We start from the raw sequence: 19,853 nt of genomic DNA, 5'->3' as shown, positions 1-19,853 counted from the left end.
ACAGTAAGCAGCCTTATGTAAGCAGACGTTCTGATTGGCTGGCGCAAGTATTCGCTTTACGTAAGGGGACGTTCTGATTGGCGGGCGGCGCACGGGGCTGCGGGTCCTATCCTCCAGCCGCTGCCAACGTTCATCACAAGGGGTGAAGAAAGTTCAACTGATATCCATGAAAATGTAAATGTGCTGCTAGAAAAAACTACTGCTTTTTCGTCTCTGCGTGTGTGTGTGTGTGTGTGTGTGTGTGTGTGTGTGTGTGTGTGCGCGCTCCTTCCCTTTCACATATATAAATAAAGCTATAGCATTTTGGCGGCTAATCAGACTGACAAGGTGCTCCCATGGGATACATATCCCTCTCTCTTTTTCTCTTCCCCCCCCCCCCCCCCCCCAACCACCCACCTCTCTCATTTGTGCTGATTCCAGCTTAAAGTAGCAGCCGTGAAGGAGCACTGTCTCCATTTGCTAACCGCTGGCATGCTTCCTGGTCATGTTCTCTCCGACACGGACCCGATTAAAAAGGCTCCTTTTATAGAGGGACTGGGGATCGGGAAGAGAGGGAGAGAGGGAGACCGCCAGAGAGGCAGACAGAGAGAAGGAGGGAGAAGCAGAGAAAGAGTGAGGGAGAGAGATGTAATCTAATTAGGATATTAAAACTCATGACCTGGCTTGATTAATGGAGAGGGTTTCTTGTGTGGGTGAGGGTTACCCCAGTAAGAGGCCAAATACACACTCTCTCATACACTTCTGATATCAGGACTTGCATGAGAGCCTGTAGTGCAGATCAGTGCAAAGCGCTTTCTTTACAGGATTTTACAGAGCTTACAGTCTTTTTCCAAAGGCGTGTTTCACACCAGTTATCTTATAAACACTTAGAGAAGATCATTCATTTTGCATACATTTGGGGTTTTTTTCCGGTTGTTTTTCGGCGGATAATGCTTACTGAGCAAATCCTTGTTCTCTAGACATGCCTGAAACACACACTTGTTGTCTAGAAGATCCTGAAACACACACTTGAAGATGCAATGGCCACTGCAGTGAGACAACTCCAGGTCCCAATGAGCATAATAAATGTGTAATACCACACACACACACATATCCATTTACAGTCATGCTAGTCTTGCAGATGACACCCTCAAGGACCCAATGAAAATGAATTAAGAGGGACTACAAAAAGCAGAGAAAAGATGAGATGTCGCTTACAATGGAGAAGGAAAACAGCTTTTGTGAGAGATCGAAGGAGCTTTGCACAGGACAAAAAAAATCACTGAATAACATATCCACTACTACACAGAAAAGGCAACAATAAAGGACCTGTCTGTGGGAACAGTAGACAGACAGGGTATTCTCCTGCTATAATCAGACGCTGTCTGTCATTAAAGCAAGAGTAATGCTGTCTGTAATGAGTGATCATCATTCGTTTCCAGATAACTGGAACATGTGGGTTGATCTGAATAGCAGATTGTGTGCAGATTGAGATTAAGAAGTAGCTTGTCATTAAACAATTTTATCTGACACCGCCTAATTTTGACATGCAGCTGCCATAATTACGATGTCACACCTAGCAAAAACTGGATCTATATATGCTTAGCTATGACCACAATGCTAAAATGATTGAATGAAAAAAAAGAAAAATCCTTTTATAATGTACATTTTATAAAGCACATTCCACACTCTAGTATTGACACTTAGATTTAAATAGCACCTTTAAAGATAGCCAAGGTTGCTTTAGCACAGGTCCAACCTTTTTGCAACCAATCACATACCAGTGAGAAGCAGCAGCCGGTCACACACAGCATAGCTTCTAGTGACCTCTGCGCCCTGGGGGACTGGATCAGGTGTAGGAAGGGGAGAGAGGACACACACAGGACAGAGCACCACACACCACGCCACATACAGTACATGCACACACCTTCAGATATCTGTTAATTAAACAAGGGGAGACACACAGTCATACATACACACACTCTGAGAAATTTGTGGGGATAGCCAATTTACCTAACCTCCATGGTTTTTCTGGACTGTGAAAGGAAACCAGAGACCCTGGAGGAAACCCACGCAGACACAGAACATAGAAACTTCACTCCGACAGGGTCTTGAACCCCAGAGTCCCGTGCTGTTATTACCATACCACAAAAGCATGTTGTTTGGTCTCAAACCAACTCCAACAGACAGTGGAGAACAAAACTCATTTTCAAGTCAAAATATTTTCCCATTCACCATTCTGAACAAGAAATATCAATGTGATTTCAAACATTCCGATCAATTGAACTAGAATACAGCCTTCATATTATTCATTATAACTATTAAACTAATATTCACCAAAATACTATGTAGCTCATAGTGTTTGTAATGTGTGGTGTTAGTAATGTGTAATGTTAGTGACATGAAGTGTTAGTATGTAGTATTTGTAATGTGTATAATAATGTGTAGTGATAGTTACTTACTTGGCTTCCAGTAGCTGCACGCATCAGATATAAAACCCTGATGCTTGCCTACAAAGCCAAAAATGGACCAGCCCTTCCCTACATGAGGTCCATGGTCAAAGCTTGATCGGTACCATGAGCACTCTGAATCTCAAGTATGACTTGATGCGAAATACCATGCTTAAAGTCTCATGGAAGACAAAACTCACAAATTCTCTGTCCTGACTCCAAGATGGTGGAATGTTCTTCTACTAGCTGTTCTGACTGCAGACTCTTGCTGTTTTCAAACATAGACTGAACACTCACCTGTTAGTTATAGTTACTCACTACTTGTTCAAAAAAGTAACTGAGTTAGTAACTGAATTACTAAAAGTAACTCATTACCAGGGAAAGTAACTATTTGCATTACAGTTAATCAGAAAGGTGTTTAACTTTTGATATTTATTGCACTTACAATCACTTACTGACTTGTTAAGTTAAACAGGTGTTACACCAAGAACTGTGACCTATCGAGATCTGTTACTCCTCACTAGCCTGGGCAGGGGTCCGCTCGGATTACTGTTAGTATATCAATATATAGTAACGCACCGCATTTAATGACCAGTAATTTCAACGGCGTTGTAACGACAGGAAAAGTAATTAATTATATTATCTCGTTACTGACAAAATGACGCCGTTACCTAACGCCATTATTTTTAACCGCGTTATTCGCAACACTGGTATATGTAGTGTCAGTAATGAGTAGTGTTAGTAATGAGTAGGGTTAGTAATGTTTAGTGTTTTTAATAAGTAGAGTTAGTAATGAGTAGTGGTAGTAATATGTAGTGTTTTTAATGAGTAGTGTTAGTAATGTGTAGTGTTAGTAATGAGTGGTGTTAATGAGTAGTGTTAGTAATGAGTAGTGTTAGTAATGTGTAGTGTTAGTAATGATTAGTGTTTGTAATTTGTAATATGAAATCAACTCGGTGGTGCTCAGTCCACTTGTTGGAGGCCCCCACCCAGTTCAGCCAGTATGTCCTCCAGTTCCCAGCACACCTCTGCCAGCAATTCAAGAGCTCCACAGTCCTTTGATGACCTGTCTCAGGTGTACGAGGAGCTGGAACAAAAACTCGAATCTGGCTGGGGAGGCACAAGGACCGGATCCAGAAGTCAGACAGTGAAAGTGAACGCTTTCAATGCGGCTGGCAACAGCAATGTTTTGATCATCCCTATTGGTGGACAGAGAGCCAATCCAAGCACTAACAAAGGTCTAATTAACATACAACCACAGCCAACCCCCTGGAAGTGAAAGTGTATACATTTCACACTATCAGTAATTACTCATTAGACTCGGGGCCATTCAATTTGATCTGCTGTAATTAGCCACTATATAGGTAGCATCTGCGTTAGTGTGTATGGAAAGGAATTATCATTCGTTGCTGTCAGCATGTCTTCAGGTGCAGATTTAGACTCCCATTTAAACGACGCCATCACAATCAGGTTTGCCACCTGGCCTAGCGTAGGCACTAAAGCGCACAAACCCTCAGGACAGCTAATTACTCAGCATTAGCGAGTTCGCACTGATGCGATGCAAGCTTGTGATTTCTAATGTTAGCCTACATGCAAAAAATGGGACTCAAAGTGTAATCACAGGATGTAAATAAAAAAAAATTTTTTAGGGTTTTTGGGTTTTGTTTTTTTGTTGTTTTTTATTGGGCTTGGCACTGGAGTCGTTTTTAGAATAGCCTGCATAGATTAATACACAAATACCCAACCACCCAACTGTTCCAAAAATGAACTAATTCATTAGCATTTATTCTTTCAGTTTTCTTTTTCAACTCTTTTTTAGTTACTGATTTTCTTTTGTTCCTCATATAAATAACGATGGCGCTTCTCCCATGTTAAAAAGATGCTCAGCGTTCCGTAGAAAACCTCTCCGCTTCACTCACGTTGCTCCGGGGAACTTTGAATCCACTTTTACTGACAGTGCATTAGCTGTGAGGGCCCAGCACGGACATTTCTGGGGCTCCTCTCGAGATCTATATCCTGGAAAAGCCCATCTGTTCAACGATGTTTATACACAAATAGCCTCGCTCCTTATCGGATCATAACACGGTTTATTTAATTTCACCGCCTCCATTTCCACCCTCTGCCGTTGCTCTCGGGACAGTGCTTTAAAGTTATTGATATGTCCGCGCGCTTGGCTTTACTTTGAGAGCTGTGAACCAGTGCAGCAGTGCAGCAGACACAATCGCAACCGGAGGACAACTGATAAAATGCTTGCATGTCGTATGGTTGACTGCTCCACTGGTGTCCGAATAAAACAGTCCCTTATTTATTCTAATGTTTTCCTTTATTCGTGTATTTATATGTTGGTGTTGGGAATAAGATGACCTGAGAGAGTGTATGTAGGGAAAAGAGCATGCAAAATATACAATGCAAAAATGACAAAGTGATTAAAAAAGTCTTTTTTTGACACTGAATAAAAATGCATTATTGCAGATCATGAGTTTGGCAAACATTAGACGTTCTTGTGCATCCAAATCTTTTAACTGCTGATGATAAGTCTGTTTTCCACAATTCCATACATTCATCCTTCCACACTTCAACACTTGTACACTTGCACACTTGCGCACTTCACCTTCGCGATGCTGGAGAGGATGTGGCAGGATTATGAACACAGCGTGTGAGTCATTTGAAGGAGAGGACAGAAAATCGTATCTAAATAGAATCCTGAGCCGGGGCAGGCCATCCCGGGTTCTGCTGAGTCCTGACCTCCTGTTTTAGCTGGGCCAGTTCAGGATAATGAGAAACCTGACTCAGAGAGGGCACCTTTCAGCTCGGGCTGCCAAAATGGCTTCTGATGCCGGGCAGACAGACGGATTTCATAGGGAGGGAGAAATACGCCATCATAGCACAGACTGTTAGAGCCAGAGTGACAGAGGGGACAGAGGGCGAGAGAGAGGGAGAGAGAGAGAGAGCGAGAGAGAGAGAAATCCAGAGAGAAAGATGGAGTGATAGAGAGAGTGAGAGAGAGAACAGAAGAGCAAGAAACTCCCTACAATCCAGAAGGATCACATACAGGTTTATAGGTGAACACTGCATTACTGTTATGATATATTTCATGTTATTGAGAGCGTATTCCTTTTTAAAGTCCACCTTCAGACTCTTCTACTCTTCCATTTCCCCCAGGTTAAAAGTGCCACTTTTGGCCAGTGCACAGCACAGCAATCACCACGACTCTAGAAAAGGAGCCGTGGAACAGTGATTGGGTTTCACTTAAGGGTGCTTTTCACCAGGAACTTGATCTGAAACGGGGCTCACTCTAATAGTCAGCACTGAGGCTCAAGGAGGCATTACCTGTATTCATCGGGATGGCAGGAGCTCCAAAAAGCATTACCTTGATTTAAAAAGAAAAAAAAACACAGGCAAACCCCGGTCTCCACCCAGAGCCAGAGCGAAACGTTCCAGACGCTTGCAACAAGTCAAATATTGGACGACGTTTTGACAGGTACTTCATCTGCAGACCTGCGTGCTGACGCTGACAATCGCGTCTAATTTAACTGCTGCATGAGAGAGAGAATTTAAATGAGGTGGTAGATTTTAAGGAGTATACAAAACGGTAGGAACGTTCTCGCAAAGGGGGAAAGCTACCAAAGACAACGGAAGAGCAATTTTCAAATGTTCTCATTTACAAAAGAAACATTCTTGTTTGTATTTCAGAGCTTCAGATGTTTGCTAATTAGCCCCTTACTGCTAAGCTGGGCTCCATATGACAGGTGGTTGAAAAGAAAATCTTTGTTTTTCTCCTGTTGTGCTAAATAATTTTCCTCATTAAGGCTATCTTTTCAGGGAAATTGAAGCTGCATTACAGAAAACGATATAGTGAAAAGCTCATTGAAAGTTTTACCATGTAGAGTTGGAATTGTCTTCCAGGAAGGTCTTACTCGGATAATTCAGGTTCCCTTGATCCTCGCCCACCCACGGAAAATCTGAACACGTGGCCTGCAGCTTCATTTCTTTAACCAGTCTTTCCGTTATTACAGTCGCAGATCACTGCAGTGGTGGTGTGGTGAGTGTAAGAGCTTTGTGACTACAACTGTTGTAAAAAGCGCTGTATAAATAAAATTTGATTGATTGATTGATTTGAATTACAAATGGCGCTAATGCCATTTTTGTCGGAATTCAGTCAAAGCTAGTGCCTCCGCTGACTGGTTCATTGGTCCAGGACGAAACTTTGTAATGACTTTCTTTACAGCGGACTTGTAGATAACAACTGCTAATCCACATCATTATTTAAATCTCCACCCCATACACACTCATTATCATGTCCCCTCCCCTCCCCCACCCTATCCTGCTTCCCTGTCTGAAATTCAAACCACCACTTCACACCATAATGTCTGCAGACAAACAACCCTCAGGGTGACGTGCGTCATAACTGTGTCCTCCAGTTCTCGTCAGACTTGAAAACGGAAAAAAAAAGCGCTGTTTCCTCGCAGTGCGTCATCCACGTTCGTGTCATAAAGCGACGTCAGTTCCCGTCCCGCGTGGATGGCGCTACTCTCGCCGTCAGCTTCCACACCTCGCCGGGCCAAGAGCACCAGTCACCAATCACGGACGGGCAGTGGTGGCGCGAGAGCCAATGAGACACGCGAGCGCTCACGCACGTGGACGAGTAACTGTGTTCTACGTGCTCTCAACGAGAGGGAGAAGCACGTGGAGCACGTCATTGTGTGGTGCAGCGAGGCGGTGGAGATGGGGGGGAGAGTGCTGTGGAGACGGGTGGGGGCGTTTCTGCATGTGTGTGCGTCGGAGGAAGATGGAGGAGTGACCTCATCTAACCCTCAGTTAAATAACACGTTTTTCCAACACTTGGGCTTTTTTTCTTTCTCCTCAGCGCATGTAAAGATGCTGCTCACCTGTAATCTGCTGCCACTTGTTTGCTAAACCTGAACCTAACTGAGCACCTGTTTATGCACTCATGGCCGATAATGGATGAAAACAGACCAGCTAACACAAGAACACTTAACGCATAATGTTAATGAACCTCTAGTGCCTTTCAACGCGAGTAGTATGTTTGAGCCAAATATTACTCATTCTTGCAAGTACATGCATTATTATTTGTGTCGGTGTAGTTACTGAATAATTCACGGTTGTCGCTAAACAATACGCCTTAGGATTAATAACTAAATATTAAAACTGACGTTAAACAGGCCTTAACATCTCCCAGAAGAGTTGCCCTAAGGACAAACAACCGTGTTGTCAACGCACCACTTGCTGCTGCAATAAAACGGGGTCTGGCGACGGCGACGGCTTCTTCATCCTGAGGCGACACGCTTGTCCCTAATTACTCACGGTAAATATGCGAACGGTAGAATTGATGAGGCATCTTAATTGGAAGTGCTGATAAGGCAGAACGCACAAGACGAAGAGCGCTGCGTCGGGCCGGCGCTGGACGGCCTGCCCTGTTTATCGTAACCACCCACCTCCACGGGGCGGGGGTGAGCGGACGGGATTATGTTTCGCACGACGGCTCTGGAACGCAGCGAGCAAGCACGCATGTGCGTGTGCGTGTCGGCTGAGAGCGATTCGCCCACGGCGGCGATGTTGATTCGTGTGCACGGGAACACATCCGCTCCATTTCCTGTCTGACAAATCATTTCATCAGACTGCAGACTATAAAAAGGAGTCCAGAAAATGGCTTAATGGAAATGGAGAAATGGCTAATATTTCACTTATAGTTGAGTCATTATAATGGCTGTATATATGCATAGTATGTTGTTAATCCTGGTTTGAGCTAGACAAAAAAGCAGGCAATGACCATAGAACTGATGCACGCCAAGTTCATGCACCTGGACAGGTGTGTCTTATGTTCATACACACCTGCACAGGTGTGACATATGTTGATGGAAACCTGGACAGGTGTGTCTTAACATTGATACACACCTGGATACATGTGGCTTATGTTGACACACACCTGCTCACCAGCCTCTCTGTTAAAATCACCAACCCTGCTGGTGCATTTTCAAAGTGCAGACTGTGGAGCAACCGTCACCACGCACCCTCTGTTCCGTTCATCCTCGACCACAGGTCCACTGCAGACCTGTCACAGTAGTGAAACTGACACAGTAGTGCCAGGGTCCTGGATGCTGTATGAGTGTGAGTATATAGAGCACAGTAGTGCCAGGGTCCTGGATGCTGTATGAGTGTGAGTATATAGAGCACAGTAGTGCCAGGGTCCTGGATGCTGTATGAGTGTGAGTATATAGAGCACAGTAGTGCCAGGGTCCTGGATGCTGTATGAGTGTGAGTATATAGAGCACAGTAGTGCCAGGGTCCTGGATGCTGTATGAGTGTGAGTATATAGAGCACAGTAGTGCCAGGGTCCTGGATGCTGTATGAGTGTGAGTATATAGAGCACAGTAGTGCCAGGGTCCTGGATGCTGTATGAGTGTGAGTATATAGAGCACAGTAATGCTACTGTGGGCTTTGTGCAGCAGTGTCACTACAGGGTTGACAATGGTCCGTCGCTCCAAAGTATCCAAGCAACAGCGGAACTATGGTCAGACACAGTCGAAGAGTTGGAGGAAGGCTAACGCAACTGCATGGTAACATATTATATAGAGGTGTTTCTAATACAGGAGTTCTAATAGAGGTGTTCCTAAAATAAGTGTTTCTAATAGAGGTGTTTCTAATACAGGAGTTCTAATAGAGTTGTTCCTAAAATAAGTGTTTCTAATAGAGGTGTTTCTAATAAAGGTGTTCTAATAGAGGTGTTCCTAAAATAAGTGTTTCAAATAGATGTGTTCTAATAGAGGTGTTCTAATAGAGGTTTTCTAATAGAGGTGTTTATAATAAAGGTGTTCTAATAGAGGTGTTTCTAAAAGAAGTGTTTCAAATAGAGGTGTTCTAATAGAGGTGTTTCTAAAATAAGTGTTTCAAATAGAGGTGTTCAAATAGAGGTGTTCTAATAGAGGTGTTTCTAATAAAGGTGTTCTAATAGAGGTGTTCCTAAAATAAGTGTTTCAAATAGAGGTGTTCCTAAAATAAGTGTTTCAAATAGAGGTGTTCTAATAGAGGTGTTTCTAATAAAGGTGTTCTAATAGAGGTGTTCCTAAAATAAGTGTTTCAAATAGAGGTGTTCTAATAGAGGTGTTTCTAATAAAGGTGTTCTAATAGAGGTCTTGTAATAAAGGTGTTTCTAATAAAGGTGTTTCTAATAAAGATGTTCTAATAGAGGTGTTCTAATAGAGGTGTTTCTAATAAAGGTTTTCTAATAAAGGTGTTCTAATAGAGGTGTTGAAGGTGACTATATGAAAAGCATGACACCTTAACGCAAGATGGCATTCTTGCTTTTGCAGACATTTATTTATGTATAGCCTCTATGACTCGGGTAGCTCTGGAAGCTGTCACAGTTGTCAGTGTTACGTCTGTGTGGAAGCACAGTGCAAGGAAAGAGGTCAGTCTCTCAATGCTTCTATAGATCTGCCCCAAATCACTGTCAATAACTCGATAGACGAAAACTTAAAAAGCAGTTATGCCTCTGTCGATGCGTAATTCCTCTTTCTATAATCTCCCTTGTCCCTTAGGAACAACCCCTCCTCTCCCCATGCGTTCCTCGGCATTCTGCTGACCACCCAGAATTCCAATCATCCTGTTCATTCCACAACCTCCCAGCCCAGGTCCCCTCTAGCCTGTGGTGCGAAGCAACAATAACCTATAAAAGCACAGGTGGATTATAGAGAAAAGGTTTATGCTTTAACAATAACCCTGCTTTTATTGCCTGCCTGTTGTCCCCTGCACCGGACCATCGCTGGCCACTGCAACCGGCCTGAGCATCGAAACACCAGCCCGCTCCACAGCAGCCGGGATATTAATTTATGCATTAAGTTGGACATGTTCCAGATCAAAAATTTTCCAGTGGCTCTCGGTCGTCAGAAGAAGCCTAAATAATTTGCTGCGGAGTAATTGGATGGAGCGAGGAGAGCCATTAAAACGGGCAGGGGTGTGGAACGGGAGCCAGTGATCAATCAAGCATGGCGCAGAAGCAGCAGGCTCCAAACACCACACAGCTCATTTCTCGACTTAAAGCTCTTAATAGATGTTTGTCTTACACACGCGCTAATGGCTCCGGGGGCAAACACAGCACTGTCGGCCACCTTGATGTAAACCCGCCCAGAAATTTCTTTTATTAAAGTCGTTTTGCAATTAATCATTAAAGGGGTGGTAAAACTAATGCTAATTTGACTAGCAGCGGCAACAGGTTTGTGCATGGCTTGCTACTAACCCGTGAGGCTTTGTGTAGGTTCAGTCAAATTTGATGAATCATCCCCTTAACTCTTCTCAGATTATCTGTGCAGATAGCCAAATGTTACAACAAAAGATAATTGTATAAACTCTCAGTAAGAATTGCCCCAACAAATCAGGGTTTAATGTTGTGCTTAATGAATGTATTATCTGTTGGATTAGTTATGGATTTAATGTAAGCATATAGTATAGATTTTTGTTGACCCATATTACTGACTGCAATCATAATAACAAATGCTTGGATGCTTTCAAGATCTGCACATGAGGATGTTTATATTTAATCAATATGCAGGTTCATGGTTTCATATCAGAAATATTGATTAAATTAACACACACCTGCTGTTATCTCAGACGGAATCTGGCATTTTGATCATCTCTGATGATTACAGCAAAAGAAAAAAGGGCTTGGTTTTAAGACCTTACTGAGTACTGAGAAGGACAGGGAAGATCAAAACGGCATGTTAAGATGGTCCACTCACGCATCACAACTGTGACTGTGCATCCTAAGAATTTCACCATTACCACAAGACAACGTGACCCTTCTTTTTCCTCTTGCCAAGAGTGGAAGCAGCTTGCTGTGAGACACTTCATAATATTAATGACCTTCTTGTCTTTCATTTTGTCCCTTTCCAGGGTGTGCAGAACATTCCATTTTTGACTCTGGCTGGCAAAGTTGGCAAAAGATGACAAAAAATTGCATGAATATTATACACTGTAGAGGCAGCATACCATTGTAACCAATAAAATCAGTTATTTAAAACGACGATACACGGTCTCTTAATTAAAATTCAGTTTTAACCCCTATTCAATTGAACCCCTTTGTGAAATATGATTATAGCAAATGTGAGTGCTATAAACACTACATGAAGCCATAAACACTTAGGAAGTCTTATAAAAGAGAGATCGTAATGACATAACAATGGTGCGGACGACAAGGAATACTGCACACCACCTGAGGGGGCGTGGCTAAAGCAAAGGCAAGAACAAGTAAGAACCAGAACAAACACCGCATGTTCACTGCAGTCGCCACATGCTGACAGATGCAGACATGGGGAGGGTGTCACTGTGGTGAGGTATTTAGGCTAACCAAGGTTTTGATTGGACAGACAGGAAAGGGTTAAATTTATATTCCACACGGAGTGTAAATTTAACCCTTGATGGACTATCTCTCCTGTTCTTTGTTGTGTGTGGGGATCACTGAATTGGAACTCGGGATTTCATATAAATTTAGCTGTGGTCTCCCTTTAGAGATGTCACGAGTACTAGCAAACAATGTGCTCAGGACAGCAGTGTAATAGCATAATGAATATACATGCAGCCCTCAAGACGCTAGCCCTAACTGCTCCCCTACAACCCTAAACCCTCGCCAAGGTCAATATGCAATTAGGAGAGCTCCAATTAAGCATGTGTGCTCATTTGCATAATGTTGTCTCTAATGCTGACCGAATATTCATTGCTTCAATTTCACCAAGCCATTCTCTGAAAGTCCACATTTAGGATATTTTTTCTAGTTGTATTCATGGCAGTGGTTATATACTTGTCTCTGTACAAAGAAGAGAGAGAGAGAGAGAGAGAGAGAGAGAGAGAGAGAGAGAGAGAGAGAGAGAGAGAGAGAGAGAGAGATGGAGGAAGAGAGAGAGGGAATCACTTCAGGTTTCATTTTAGCACCTCATTACTGGGACGTTTAGGCAGGGTTAAGACTCCTTCTGATTTGCCTTACCATACAGACAGCCATTAGCATCTCTGGCAGCACTGTTCTCAGCCAATACTAGCTATCAATTTCATACTCATCCGCCGTGTTGCATATTAGCTGTGGTTTCCTCCAGCACACGCACTGGAGTCAAGTTCATCCATAACATACAACTGGTTGCGTATGTGCTTGAATGTGCACGCACATGTTGCATCTGTGTAGTGGCAAGGAACCAGGAAAGTCATGGCCTCAAATGTGGGAGGGGCAGGAGTTAAGGGGCGGGGCTTAGAATACATGGCTAGACGCAGTGAGTCAATCAGCCCTTCCAAATCAAGATCAACCTAATCAAGGCCGAACCTTTGATTGGGATATAAGAGAGGAGCCATGGACTTCATAAGAGTGTGGAGTTGAAGCTCAGCCTTGAAAAAAAAAACAGAAGCTGATGGAGTGAGACTCGTGGAGTGAGACTGGTGTAGCACCCTCAGACATCCAACAAATCAATGAGCTCCTCTTCCTCTGGCTGCGAAATACGCAGGAACAAATTATTTCCAGAGGGAGGTACTTGACAAGATTGTGCTTCTGAAAGTAGCACAGCATTCGGTCCTTCATCCAGAGCTCACTTGAATAAAGATAAATAATTCTTTGCTTTGTAATAGGATTTTCGAGGAGGAATGGGGTCTTTTGCTTTAGTGAGCAAACCAGATGGCAATTTATGACCCTCAGCATCAGTCTTAAAAATAACTGCTAATTTTGACAAAATAAAAGCACCCATATTTCAAAGACCAAATAACCTTTGCTGTCGAAATAAAGATCACTATTATTTCCATTGTTTGGTGCTGTGTAGGTTCTGCTGATGAAAACGTATTTTGTTTGGCAGTGAACTCATTCACGCTCGTTTGTAGACTCAAGGTGTGTGGGCTCCGCGGTCGTGTTTGACAGTGGTTTACTGTATTTAAGTAGAGGTGCCTAACCTACTTTAGAAGTTCAGGTTCATTGTTGGAGCTCAGAAAGAGGACCTCCAGCCCTGAGCAACACAAGCAGCTGCCACGTGTCTCATTTCAATAATTGTGTCAAGTGATATCTCCACTATATGGCCCTGAGGTAAACGATGACTTATTACTTGAATAAACAGTGTTTTCACACACATCGTTCATTTGGAGTGTCTGCTGCCAAACACACACACACACACACAAATACAAAGAGAGAGAGAGAGAGTCTGTGTGAACTCTTTCTCCTTTCACTGTCTGTGTCTCTACACACACACACAAAAAACACACACACACACACATTTTTGCATATTTCCATGTTCGTTATTCTTAATGTGCCAGTTCACTACTTTCACTACTGCCAGGCATTGGTGTGGAGTTGAGATTGGTGTGGGTTCTCTTCCAAGTAGGTAACCAGCTGGAACCAAAGGTGGTGTCATCTAATCAAGTATGATAGAATGAGAGAGTTATCTAATTACAAAGCAACTAAACCCTCAGTGAGGAATGTAAGTTCTCCCAGTCCAGGCCCTTTGATCCCAGTGAAGAGACGATTAAACCCAGAGACGGAATATCGAATGAAGAAAAGCCAGTGTGAATTTCAAACAATCGTATTTGTTAGATTAGTTTGAAGTTATATTAAATATCGAAATCTGATTAAATCTGATCAAAAATGTACAGCTGTGGAAAAACGAACAAATAAACAGAGCTCATCTTTTCTCTTGAGCCACTGATAACGTCAGTGTGAATAACACTCCATCCTGGTGCCTCTACATCAACAGACACATCGGCTCTGAGGTGTTTATGTGTTTATGAGGGACCCCTTCCTGCAGACTAGCTCAGGAGGCCTTGATGCAGCACTGCACCGTGGGTAGGGTTAACGCTGGCCCGGCTCTCACGACATCCAGACACATCCAGCACGGACGCGTCTTGCATACTTAGGAAGGAGCAGTTTCGCTGTGAAGCGTTCAACACTATTGCTGCTCAATATTGTCATCGAGTGGGAGAGAAACACAGACACAGGTGTAGCAGCTCTCAACACAAACAGGAGAAGACATTACACCCTAAACAGTGATTAGCAACAGCAGACCTCTATAATAAAGCTCAAGTTGGGCGTATATGGTAAATTTGTGCTGTGCAGAGGGAGAGTTTTGCATAATGTCAGGGTTAGGGATGTGTGTAAATATGCTCTTGAGAAAAATGTTAGAGCTTATTAAAGTGAAATAAGGTCAGGTGGGTGGGGTACACTATGCTAATTTAGTATTTAAATACCATAAATTTACATTTATTTATATAATAAAGGTTTAAAAGGAGCCTAAATATAAAGCGATTTTGCACACATTTATAGCGCTGTGTGTTTGACAGTACACAGTGGAGGTTTTAACTACTGATCTCAAACCTGTAGGACTTTGTGACCCAGCAGTTAATTACACAGTTAATGTAACTTTGTAGTCACGAGGGACTCGTAGTTGCAGGGAGCATAGCAAGTCTGTCCTACCTGGATTTGAGGGCTGTGACAAGAGTACCTGTCTACTACACACTACCAGTGATTACCACAATCCAAGACTGGACTTAGATTCGACATTTGGAACTGAATACCTCTGTTATACAGTGTATTGTTATATTATGACAATTACAAACAAGATGGTATCAACGCTTGGCATTTGGAAAGTGGGAAGGTTTTTGTACACCCATGTGACAAGTTCAAAGAGACTCCGCTGTAGAGTCGACCTTTACGACATGGTGTCAGCCTGACCCAAGTCACCATCCTGGTGCCTCATGTGCCTTTCACGTGGAGAGACGCTTTGCTGTTTTATCTGACACGGGCCAGACCCTGCAGCGGGGAAAGAATACAAAAGCGAAAGTATATCCAGCCATTTCCAAGACTAGCGAACATATTTTCCCTCTGACAAAGACTAATGGCAAACACTGACCGTTTTTAGTTGACAAATACCTGATTTCAATCCTTTGCAGGACAAGCAACTAAATAAATAAAAAAGCTACATCAAAACATGTTGCTATGCCTTGTTAACAGTTGCACAATTGCATTCACATTTCACCAAGATGGGTGTGTGTGTGTGTGTGTGTGTGTGTGTGTGTGTGTGTGTGTGTGTGTGTGTGTGTGTGTGTGTGTGTGTGTGCACGTCACCAATGCAGCAATGTGTTTTCATCCATTCCAATGCAGATCAAACCTGAAATCTTGCTGTCTGACAGTCTGACGGTGCGTTTGCTTCACCCATCAAACACGGCTAGGAACAAATCTCACTCTTACTTTGAAACGCGGAAAAAGATTTGTGAGTATTCGCACAGCACAGGAACGTGACAAGGACTAATCCATCTAGGAGAGATTACCTGATGGGATGGTTAATTTTTTTCGCCTGACAGATTTAAGGTTTTCGCCTGTTTCTCCAACAAACCGATGAGCTTGTTTTGCATGCTGTTTGTCTACCTCAGTTAAATATAGAACTAACAATTCCTGCTTTCCCGCCTCAACCCCAGTCCATGTGTGATGTCTTCTGCAGGCGCGATAACACGTTACCATGTCGGACGGATACCTGGGAAGATTAAATTGGTGTTTTATTGAAGTGGCGCGTTGTTGAAGTGGATTCGAATTTCAAAATAATCAAAATAATGCAAATCTTTACCGTGTTCATAGTTTACGGATGATCACATGTTGAAAGAGTATCAGTGGTGGCCATTTTAATCGCCATGGTTCACGGGACCCTATGAAATCTTCATGTGGGTTAACCTTCGGCTATCGTTTACTCTGTTACACCACACAAGACTTCGTTGTTTAGGAGTCTGTTGTTTTTGGACCCTCGAGTCCATTCTGTTTTCTTCAGAAGGCCAAGGATAAGTGTTAGAGAGGGGGAGGCAGAGCACTATGTTGTGAGAAGGTTTAGTGCTAGCAGAGCAAACGTACCAAGAGCTGTGCTGTTTCGACGGCAAACGCGGCTAATTTGTTCCACCGTCGGGAGCCACTTTGGGCCGTCGATCTGTGAAGCCAGCCGCGTCCACAGGTGACTTCCTGCCACTTTTTTTCAGGTTCTTTGCAGCAGCTTTTACAGTAGTACATATTCAGCCATCTAAATAGCTTTCCCTCTCCATTCGGCTTTGCGTTACATTAAAAGGTCGGGACATCTGGACCTGGGTTAAAGAAATATGTTGTCACAATCCCTAATGCATATAGCAACCTCTCATTAAGATTAGAATGGATGACTTCTTTTTTCGACATAAAATACCAAATAGCAGCTTGCATTATTCTAAAAGTTGTGCCTTTATGGCTAAGTGCAGGGTAAAAGTTCTTTCCATGTTCCTGCGGCTAAACTGCATTGAGAGTCGCCCCGCTAGGTGTAACTGGCACACAGCATATGCCACCTGCGGTGAGGCTCCATCTGACAGCGGGCTGTGCCGAGGGCCACCTATCTGACTGGCCGTATGTAGCGGACAGAAGGGCCCCGTGCTCCTGCTGTCCTATACCTCTTGTGTTTAGCATCCCGTTCCAAAAGGCCCCACATACTGACGCGCAAGGCGGCAGACAGACGAGCGTTCATGCGGGGAGAGGTGAGCGCACGTGCACGTGGGCGCGTGCACGTGCGCTCGCATGCACAGAGGGCAATTTATACTGGCAAAAGAAAGGAGGCTAATGCATAATGCAGACGTGTAGCCACTGACACAGACGCACAGCAGCGCTCTTGGTCACACTGGAGCAGTCATTCACTGTCTCACACACAGGCTTAGGGACACTAAGCAGCTTAGTGGACCAATCGGTCCTCTCTCTCCCTCTGTCTTCCTCCCTCACGCTTTAATTTACACACACACACACACACACACACACACACACACACACACACACACACACACACACACACACACACACACACACACACACACAGAGGCACTTCTAGTCTCACTGACACTCCTAGTTAGCAGAGCCAGTGTGGTCTGCCTGCCACACCAGAAGTCCGTGCCGTTATGCCCTCATTACCAGTTTAAGGTTAGTCTTTCTCCTCCCCCTTTGACACCAACGCTGCGTTATTCATCATCTCACACCCCCCTTGCCGATCACTCTTAACTCAACAGCGCCCGGGTTGCTCCGATATCAAACCCGGTTCGTCCGGCTCATCAAAGTCACGCAGGAGTCCGCGTTAATCGCAAACGTGCTGTTAGAGATTGCCTCCTTCAAGTCAACAAACAAATAAACCAACAAACATATCTTGGTCATAATAAGACTTGTTGGACCACGTAGACCAAGTAGACCACGAAACTTGGGCCCGGGCAGAAAGTAAACGCATCGAGGATGGCGGACTCCCGAGCCTGCAGGGTGCACCGTGGCAGAGGGTGGACCCGGTGTTTTAATCGACTTCAGCACGAGTGAAAGTCAGCACTGATTGAAAAGACATTTACAAATGAACTGGAAATCAGCCAGGGGAAAAATCCATTAACAAAAGTCTGAAGGTTATTAATCTTATACCGGTCCAAAATGCCATGGAACATGAAGGTATTTTTGCATGATCTCCACATGCCGATGTTAATCCTGCACTTCTTAGACGCTTATTGCCACGAAGGAGAGGACACAGCGGGACCAGTGGGGGGGTTGTGTACTGGAACGTGGGCTGTACAGTGACAGAGAAAGCGATTCATTGCGGAATATTTTGGCAGAAGTGGATTTTCTCACTGACCGAGTCCCATTGTTGAAACATGTATGTAGGCGGAACTACTATTTACATTTTGCTAACGTTAGCTAGTAAGTGGTATTTGGAGATACTCATTGATCTGCTAGATAAACAAGCATTTGTTGCATTTGTTTACAAATTAGTTGACATTTTTGCCCACTTGCTATTGCTTTTCTGGGCTCTCAGTACATCTCCACAATAACTGGCAAACCAAGAAGCTAGCCAGTTAGCTCAGAGAGAGAGATACACAAAGTGATGCCACTTTTATATGTGTACGCCCATAAGTTTAGAGTGGACTCTCCTCAAAGTGAAAAAGTGAGTAAGGAACAGTTTCCCGAGGTGCGATTCCCATGGTAACCTGCATGCAAGCAATTCTCTGTGTTTTAACTGCCCTAACATAAATAACATCAAACAAATAAACATAAACAAACAAAAGCAATGCTGCTTTTTGATGTTTGGCATGATCACTGTCAGACTATCCATTGCCTTATATTTTTGAGAAGAGCCATACGATCGCACAGCTGGGCGTGAACTGTGCGGCGGGTTGGAAAGCAGATCGTCCTCGGTGTCGTGCCGATGCTGGAAATACACAGCATCTGTTCGCCCGGCTCGGCGTACGAAGGACGGCCCACCCTTACGGCGGCCCGCACCCGCCCTCTGGACGCAGCCACACATCAGAGCCTGGCGCAGGCTGCAGGCAATGGGCCGCAGATGCTGGCCGCGTCAACGATGCAGCGACAGGCGGCTGTGCAGGGGACGTGACTCTGCCAGCCAGGTGCATGTGTTTACACCTTGTAGCTGCTGACAACCCCCCCCCCCCCCACGCTCCTCACCCGGCACGGCACCTCCTTACATGGGTAAAAGTCACGACGCTCGCCTGGAGATGGGAGAAAACACACACGCACATGCACACACACACACACACACACACACAAGGTGGATTTGAATAATGTGAATGATATCTGTGAGCTGCAGAGGCTCGGCGAGGTGTTTTCCTGGGAAGGCGGTCACGTAACGATCACGTAACGATCACGTAACAATCACTTAACGATCACGTAATTATCCTTTCTGCATTACAGCCGACCCACCTCCTCCACGGGAGTCTCGAAGTTTAGAATTCGGCCAGGCCCACGGTCTTGTAGCAAATAAATTGCAGGCTTCCGTGTGCTCTAGTCCTCTTTGCTATAGGCAAAATGTGACATGACGCTATCTCGTTTTCCCCCCAAGGACTGTGATCGACCTACTTAGCAAAGTCTGGTTTCCCCAGTGCACACTCTAAAGAATATTTGCAGAGTGGTATCGAGATTTAGCACGACATGATTAAATAATGAAGATAGAAATAATTAGCCTGTCACACAGGAAAGCTTCTTATGGAGTTTCGCACCAGTGTACTTTCCAATGAAGCAATGCTCTGTGTTGAAGGATTGTGGACTTTGAAGTTTTGAAAGCAGCACAAAAGGTTCATATTAAGGGCATGTCCATGATTTGATGTGACCGCAGTATAAGGCCTACATTTTTTTGATGTATTAAATGCTTTTGTGCGATAAAAAACAATGAAAATTGGATAAAAACGAACCACCCCCACTCCACCCCCTACTCCTCATTGTGCCTTTGGTGATCATCAGTTCTCCCTGTGAATGTGTACACTTCCTCGTCTTATTGATTTCCTTGTAAAGCGAGCATGAGCATGGAGGCTTGACACCATCTAAACAAAAATGGTGACGGTGATGTCAATAGAAGCTGGAGCTGTTCTTTTTGTTTTTCTATTTTTGTCCTTCCCGCCCATCCATCGTCTCTT

At 43.9% G+C, this 19,853-nt stretch overlaps 1 protein-coding gene across 2 annotated transcripts in view; it reads left to right on the top strand.

Annotated features, from left to right (window-relative positions):
- The window catches only part of sorcs1 (sortilin-related VPS10 domain containing receptor 1), a 149,466-nt gene that overhangs the window by 43,978 nt on the left and 85,635 nt on the right, over nt 1-19,853 (top strand). The window lies entirely within an intron of this gene.

The sequence above is a fragment of the Brachyhypopomus gauderio genome, chromosome 20, assembly GCF_052324685.1.
Source record: "Brachyhypopomus gauderio isolate BG-103 chromosome 20, BGAUD_0.2, whole genome shotgun sequence".
Taxonomy (NCBI): Eukaryota; Metazoa; Chordata; class Actinopteri; order Gymnotiformes; family Hypopomidae; genus Brachyhypopomus; species Brachyhypopomus gauderio.
Note: the sequence above shows the minus strand (reverse complement) of the source record. Positions and strands in the feature narration are given on the sequence as shown.